Source organism: Rhipicephalus microplus, chromosome 6 (genome assembly GCF_043290135.1).
Source record: "Rhipicephalus microplus isolate Deutch F79 chromosome 6, USDA_Rmic, whole genome shotgun sequence".
In the NCBI taxonomy this organism is placed as follows: Eukaryota; Metazoa; Arthropoda; class Arachnida; order Ixodida; family Ixodidae; genus Rhipicephalus; species Rhipicephalus microplus.
Window position 1 is genome coordinate 83,452,627 of NC_134705.1, and position 7,794 is coordinate 83,460,420.

At 56.8% G+C, this 7,794-nt stretch overlaps 1 non-coding gene across 1 annotated transcript; it reads left to right on the forward strand.

Annotated features, from left to right (window-relative positions):
• Window positions 1-114: 114 nt before the first annotated feature.
• Window positions 115-297, forward strand: LOC119168831 (U2 spliceosomal RNA). Its single transcript, XR_005109507.2, has one exon. It is a non-coding gene; the product is annotated as a U2 spliceosomal RNA (small nuclear RNA).
• The last annotated feature ends 7,497 nt before the right edge of the window (window positions 298-7,794 follow it).

Here is a 7,794-nt window from a genome sequence, read left to right on the forward strand (position 1 = left end):
ATCCTGGACTACGTCTCACAGGGTTCAACTTCTGGCATCACTGTTCTGGGGCACTTTCCAGCCGTCGGTCCTGGTCTCATCAAAATCATAAACGAGTGCATTTACAGTCACTAGAAGACTTGTATTGAACATCAATAAACGCACTCTGTTCTTATCAGCTTAATATCTGATACGGATACTATTTGGATCCAAGATATTAAACTGATTTTTGTGATGCGGCGGAGTGCTTGAAGCTTGCTTCACCTCCGCCACGGGTTGGCCCGGTATTGCACTACCTCCGGGATCGGCCCACTCACCCCTGCGGGGGTGAGTTCGACAATAAATTCAATGATAGAAAGAGTGTTCGGAATAACCAATGATATCGGGGTAAACGGCGTGGGTGCGGCGAGTGTCCGAGACGGTGGCGTCACGCCGCCCCGGCTGACGCGGTATTCGCATGCAGGGAGTGCGCTAGCTGTGTTTACACTTACGATTGCTCTGGGAAAATAAATGTTTCTGTGGAAATTTCATAATTGGAGGGCCCCCTTTTTTGGTTATGTTCACGCGTACATACTCAAGTTTTTTATTTTTTTAGACATCCTTACTCATATTAATAAAACTATTGAGTATTTTATTATTACTGTTTCGGAGGAAAGCTAGAAGTGTGTATACGATGTGTATGTGTGTGTGTAGAAGTGTGTATGTATGTGCCAAGCTATTTCCGTATTTCGAATTCACCCGTTCCGGAACGAAAAATAAAACAGCCTCTAGAAAATGGTTGTTGGTGTTTCTGTTTACAGTTGCAGTGACAAGCGAAGGCATTTTTATTTCACATCTTCACGCGACGTCTTAACCTGAAGACGCGTGCTCTCGCCACGTCTATGCATCTACACTATTCCCCATCACAAATTAAAATCGCAAAGAACGCCACAGGACCCACCCCGCACACACCTGCTGAACGGTGGAGCGGCAAAGCCCCGATGTGCTTTTCCTGTGTCCACTGACCTGGGTCCCAGCTTCTGCCAGCGTTGGCTCTAATTCATTTCCACGCGATCAGCTACCTCGCTGGCGCCCTCAGCTATCACCTTGATGACGATATGATGATATGTGGGGTTTGACGTCCCAAAACCACCATATGATTATGAGAGACGCCGTAATGGAGGGCTCCGGAAATTTCGACCACCTGGGGTTTTTTAACGTGCACCCTAATCTGAGCACAGGGAAATGAAGCCGCCGCGGCCGGGATTCGATCCCACAACCTGCGGGTCAGCAGCCGAGTACCTTACAGCCACTAGACCACAACGGCGGACATCGCCTTGTTCATCACACACTACATTTCTGAACACCACCTCATACCAGCTCATCCACCGTTGGCTCTCGTTAATTACAACAAACATCCTCGCACGCTCACCTGAATGGAATTGCCAGTTGCTAGAAGTTCCAAGAAAATTGCGCACTAGACGTACGGACGCACCACGCACGTACCTAAAGCGCCGTGAAACCCAGGAAGCGTGAGATCACGCCCCGGGCGCGCTTTGCCTCTGTACCCACTCATCACTCCTCACAGCTTCACTAAGCCGAGTATGTAGAAGTCGAAGAAGCAGAACAACAAACCGGCCAATCCCCCACAGTGGGTGTGAGCCATAAGTGAAGGTCAACAAAAACAAGCAACACCAGCGAGCGCAGTGACGAAGCTATCGTAATGGGGCGAAATAATCCACGAATATGGCTGCACGTTGACGCACGGTCGCATTTGTACAACCACCCGTCTCCCGAAGACCGTCTGTCGCGAGTCTTCTCGCACCTTACTCAGCGGAATTCTACGAAAAGCGCAGGCGAGTACTTCTCCACTGATTTCCGCGACCACTTGACGACCGCCTTCTGCCGCCTCATGTCCGTCTGGCACGATCGACGGAGCGCCGCACCAGCGCCTCGTACACGCCACCATAGCACTCCTACCTCTCGGAATCAGCAAAACTTGGACGTTCTCGACCACGACAGGCAGAGCCTGCCGGCCCGTTGAACGCTTGAACGACATCGCAGCGGCATGTCGCACACTCTCGTTCCGTCACCCTCTGCCACATGACCCTTCATTCACCGGCTTCACAACGCACGCGGTAGACGTTTCGCACGCATTCCCGGGTCTGCCTTTCACGGCAGGACCTTCGTCGACCTCGGTGCGGTGTTCCGCCACGTCGGAACTTGCAAGGCATACGTTGAGCGCGCTGAAGCAGCCAAAGGCAAAACTTTTTTGTTATGATTGTGGGCATCGTTGCAGAGGCGTTGCTTGGGCAGCCGGCGTAGAAGCCATGTTGGATGGGTGACGTAGTCACATTTTGCACAGTCATTTTTTTTTCTTTTTTCCTTCCAGGCTTTGGTGCTCGAGTCGGACATGTACACTATGAATCAGTTTTTAAAAAAAGTGCTGTAGCATACCTCGCGACATGCCTGGTAATGTTCGCCGGCAAGCATTTGGTGTGACGTCATGGTTACATTCGAGAGTACGCATGCAAGCAAGCACGCGTGGCTTTGACCTCTGGGAAAAAGAAGGTTTCAGTTTTAACATGTTTGTAAGCGAAACAAGAAACTTCAAGCGGACTAGAGATAAAAGCAATGCCGTGAAGCCAGTGCTGCCGCTGTCGGTGCACCATGCTGGTTGTGCATGGTTGGACGTCGGAATTGCTTTGCTACTGTTTGCCCGGCTTTTGGCCAGACCTCAGTACGAGGTGTGAAAGAATCGATTTTAATTACGTGCTAATGAATTGCATCGCTTCTCGGCCTTTTGGCTAGACCAATTGTCGAGCTAGCCGTTTCTCTGCGCCCCCGCGCGAGACCCAGGGTCACGTCCCGTCGACGTCGACCCCGGGGTTCAAGTCGCCAAAGTTAGTTTACGCGGCATCGCCGTCCTGCACGTGCGACCGCTGCCCCGAGCCTCGGACTTCCCTGTCCGGCGCCCACCCATCCCATGCCTGGTGAAGCAAGGCCCCCGGTCTACGCCTGCCGTCCCGGAGTCCTGCTGCACCCCACCCGGCGCCTCCTGTATCCGTGCGGCACCCGCCTCGGCTGAGCCGCAGTCCTACCAGTGTGCAGCTAGCCTGCACGATACCACTCCTACCAGCCGCGCCTTCCTGGCAGCCAGCGGCAACGCGTTTCAGAATGGCGTCGACGTCCGACCTCCCGGTGAGGGAGAATTGCTTCATGTTCACGGCGCCCGATGGCGATGTTTCGATAGATGATCTAATCGACGCCGTTGAACTAGTGTCTGGGAATGATAGTGTATTTGTTCTACAGCACATGGGCGGGGCTAGGTTCCTCGTCTGCACGCGTAACGCCAGTCAGGCGACAAGGTTAATGGTGGCGGAAGGCTTCCGGGTTAACGGCGAAAACGTACCGGTTGAGGCCGTAGGGCCGCTGGTCACATACGTGAATGCCTACCGGTACCCCGCCTACTTATCAGACGAGGTACTTAGCAACGCCCTTGCTCAGTATGGCAAAGTGAGGGGCATATCGTTTGCCACTGTGGCCACTCGCCAAAACAAGCTCAACGGGGTAAGAGTCATTAAGATAGAGATGAGCAAACCGGTGCCAAACTTTGCGACCATCGCAGGGCACCGCGTAATGTTTGAGTATCGCGGCATGAGGCGAGTTTGCGCACGATGCGGCGAAGTGGGCCACATGGCGACGGCATGCTCCGCTCCCTTTTGCAAACGGTGCGGAACTTTTGGCCATGACACAGAGGGCTGTACTAGTGAATGTAAGCGTTGTGGGGGTCACCACGGGACGAGGGAGTGTTTCAGAAGGCGATCCTACGCGTCGGCCGCCCGCGGGTTCCCCTCGACTTCCGACCACGCGTCCAACTCAGCCCCACCTAGTGGCTCGCTATCGCCCCAGTCTGATAAGCCACAATCGCGCCTCCAGGTGCTTGCGCCTAAGACCAAGCCCAACACGGCAGCGAGGGAGCGAAGCGACGACACCACAAACACTGACTCGCCTACACGCACCAGCGAGGCGGACTCACCGGCCAGCGAAAGAGAGAAGAGCGAGACGAGCGAGGAGGTTACCGCCACGCCTTCCGAAACAGAATCCAGCTTCTCGGATACCCCTTCCGCGCAGTCCGGCCCTCCTTCACCGCTGGCACTTCCGTCGGACCAGGTGGATTGCGCAATTTCACCACCAGTACAAATTGCGCCTGCCGACGACGTCGCCGAACCGGGAAGGACCCCCCCCCCTCCATCCCGCCAACGCCGGCCAACGTGTTAGCACTAGTCACCTCTGAAGACCTGGAGGCACGTCCCCGAGACCCCACTCAAGATGAACTGCCCATTAAGAGCAAGGAGTTCTACGTGCTGCCCGAGGACGGCGAGCGCAACAACACCCCCCTGACTTGTCCTTCCCCTGCTCAACCTACACGGTCAAGCAGGAAATCCGATGCAAAGGCGGACCAGCCGCACCCTGGCCTCGAGCAGCGGTCGCGCTCGCGGTCGCGAAGACGCCCTGGCGACGACAGGCGGGTGGCTGACGAGGGAACCGCTAGCAAGGACGCCCGGCAGCGCAGATCGGGTCCGGTTGGCCAAAGCAGCGATAGCGACGCTCCGCCGCATGCGAAGTCCCAGAAGCTTGAGCAAGCGGGTGGGGGCAAACGGGAGCTGCCGCCCAAGTCCTGAGAAGGCTTTTCGAAGAACGAAGCGGCGCGCCCGCTCCGACGGCTTCGCCGCCTTCGGCTCTCCCGCCTCCGATCGCATCCGCTCTCCCACTTCCTTCGCCCCCCGCAGTCCCACCCTCGCCCGGATGGGCCTTTCCCCTCTAGTGCAGCATCCTCCTCGCTCTCCTTCACCCGCGCTCCGCTGATGCCTAGCTCGCCTGGTTATCTCGCCCTTCAGCATTCCTTCTCGCCTCAAGCGAGACAAGGCGCTCCAACTGACGGATCATGGCCACGCTGCGCTTCGCCACTTTAAACATTCGCGGCTTTCGCGACAGGAATAAACAGACCGCTGTAGTGACGTTCGCCCGATCTAAGGGCATTGACCTCCTCTTTCTGCAGGAGACCAACTTCCGCTCCCCGCTCGATGTTACCTTATTCAGGCCAAACTGCCAAGTTGACGGCTTTTTTTCTCTAACATCCGCGAGGGCTTGCGGCGTTGCTGTCGTGTTCGTCACAGACAGGTTCCGGCGAAAGTCGCATTGTGTTTTCGGAGCGAATGGGCGCACACTTGTGCTCGACGTCATCGTCGACGGGTCCAAGGTGCGCTTTGTGAACGTTTATGCGCCGGTTACCAGATCGGACACCAATCCGTACTTTAAGGAGCTGCACGGCTACCTGCTGGAGCCCGCCCCTCACGTGGTTCTCGGCGACTTTAACTGTGTCGTGGACTCCACAAGAGACGTCCGGGGCCCGGGCCAAGGGGGCTCGACCTACCACGCCAAAGAGCTGGTGAAGATCCTCCGGCACCTGCGGCTCACGGACGCGTGGGTACACGTACACGGCAATGAGTTCGTCCCCACTCGAACCTCTCGGACCACGGCCAGCAGCCTCGACCGGGCCTACGTCCCTGAACGCCTTGTCAACTCCATCATGGCGTGCGAAGTCCTCACCCTCCCCGAAGGGCTTTCGGAGAGAACTGATCACCTCCCGTTGGTAACAACGGTGAGGGGGACACCTGGCCGTCATCTGAGCAACGAAGCTTGGCGACTTGATCCGGCGCTCATCCAAGACCGTACGAGCGCCCCGAGAATATCTGCGCACCTGGAAGAGACGATTGAGGCTACCCCCTGCACCAGCCCGGCTGCATGGGATGACTTGAAAGCGAGTTGGAGAGCATTTCTGCAACTAGAAGGCAGCGTGAGGAAGAAGCGTATCACGCAAGAAATGAACGAGAATCTCCGCCGAATGCGGATAGTACAGAGCGCGGACAACCTCACGGCATGCATGCGCGACTACATCCACTCGCTGCAAGTTCAGCACGACCGCCTCTTCCGGGAATACGTGCGCAAACCACGCGACCAAGGGACTACTGCGGGGTCACCAGCGGGACCAGATTTGACTGAAGCACGCGGGAACGGCTCTCTCCGGATCTCAGAATTGCAACGCCCTGACGGTAGCCTCATCTCCGACCCCGTTGAGATAGAGGCGGAGTGCCGTGACTACTTTGAGATCATTTTCCACGAGCTGTACTTTTGCGGCCCCCCTCCAGAGGCAGCTCTCATGAACGGTCTGTGTTCGCATCTGCCTCGACTTGCCGAAGATGAGTGCACAGTCTTGTGTGGTCCAGCAACGGAGGAGGAACTCCACATAGCCATCGGAGCCATGCCACCGAACTCGGCTCAGGGCACCGATGGACTGACGGCCAGCTTCTACATGACTTTCTTTGACGTCTTGTGCGCCCCGCTCCTGGCCGTGGTCAACATGGTCCTCCAGCGGCACATGAAACCCGACTCCTTCAGCGTGGGGCGCATAGCCCTCATCCTCAAGGACGGTGCACCCCCACGAGAACTGTCGTCATGGCGCCCGATCTCTCTACTCAATGTAGACTACAAGATCGTGGCGTCCATACTCAACACCAGACTGAGGACCTTCTTGCCAGAATTGATCGCTCCCCACCAAACCTGCGCCGTGCCTGGCCGGTCTATGTTCGCCAACCTCACAGCCACACGAGACGTCTTCGAATACGCGGCCCAGAAGAGAGTCACGGGTGCCTTCCTGTCCCTTGACCAAGCAAAGGCGTTTGACAGGGTCAGACACATGTGGCTCTTCGAAGTGCTCCGCCGTTTCGGGCAACCGCGGGAGTTTGTGGCTGTCGTCGAGCTCCTGTATTCCGATTTGCGAAGCTGTGTCGCGGTGAACGGCAAGTGTACGGACTTCTTTCGGTACACGAGATGCATCAGGCAAGGGTGCCCCTTGGGCCCAACCCTGTTTGTACTTTCCATTGAGCCCCTGCTGACTACCCTGCCAGCGACGAATGTATCCGAGGCCTGCCAATGACCGGTACCGAAGAGATCAGAGTCCTGGCGTTTGCCGACGACATATCCCTGTTCCTCAAAGACGCACGAAGCCTCGACCGCTTCCGTGGCATATTCCAGCTTTACGCAAAGGCATCAGGAGCCGAATTGAATGAGAGAAAGAGCCGAGCACTGTTTTCGGCCCGTTTCCTACAGAAGCGATTGGCGACATCGAACCGGTCTACACGGCCAAGGTCCTCTGAGTCTACTTTTCACGTGAAGGAGTGGACGATTGTACATGGACGCGGGTCGTCGACAGGGCTGCATTACTCACTGAGCGCGCAGCGCTGTTCAACTTGACCCTGCGTGAAAAGGCTGTCACAATAAAGACCAGCGTGCTTGCCTTGGCTTCTCACGTGAGCAGGGTAGCAGTGATGCCAGCTCGGGTGGCCACTCGACTCGGCATGATGGCAAATGAATTGCTGTGGGGCCGGACGCCGCCCCCAGTCAAGCGAACGCTCCTCCAGCTGGAAACGAAAGAAGGGGGGATCGGCCTCCCGCACGCGCTCACCTCGAGCAAAGTGCTAGCCTTGAAGACGGCCCGCAAGCTGGCGCAAGCAGACAACTATGTTGGGATATGCCTGCTACTCTATTGGAGCGGCCCGTGTAACAGCTGGCTGGATGCCGGTCAACACTCCGGCCCCCACGCCGAATCGCCGTCGCCTTTCTACAAGGCATTAGCAGCGACAGCTAGGATGCTGCGCAAGGAAGGGCCCAATCACGACCCTGACGCGGAGCAGCCGGCCCGCATTGTGGAGGCACTTACGGCGAGCCAGCTCAGCAATGAGGACCGGCGACGAGCGGGGCATGCTAAACGCG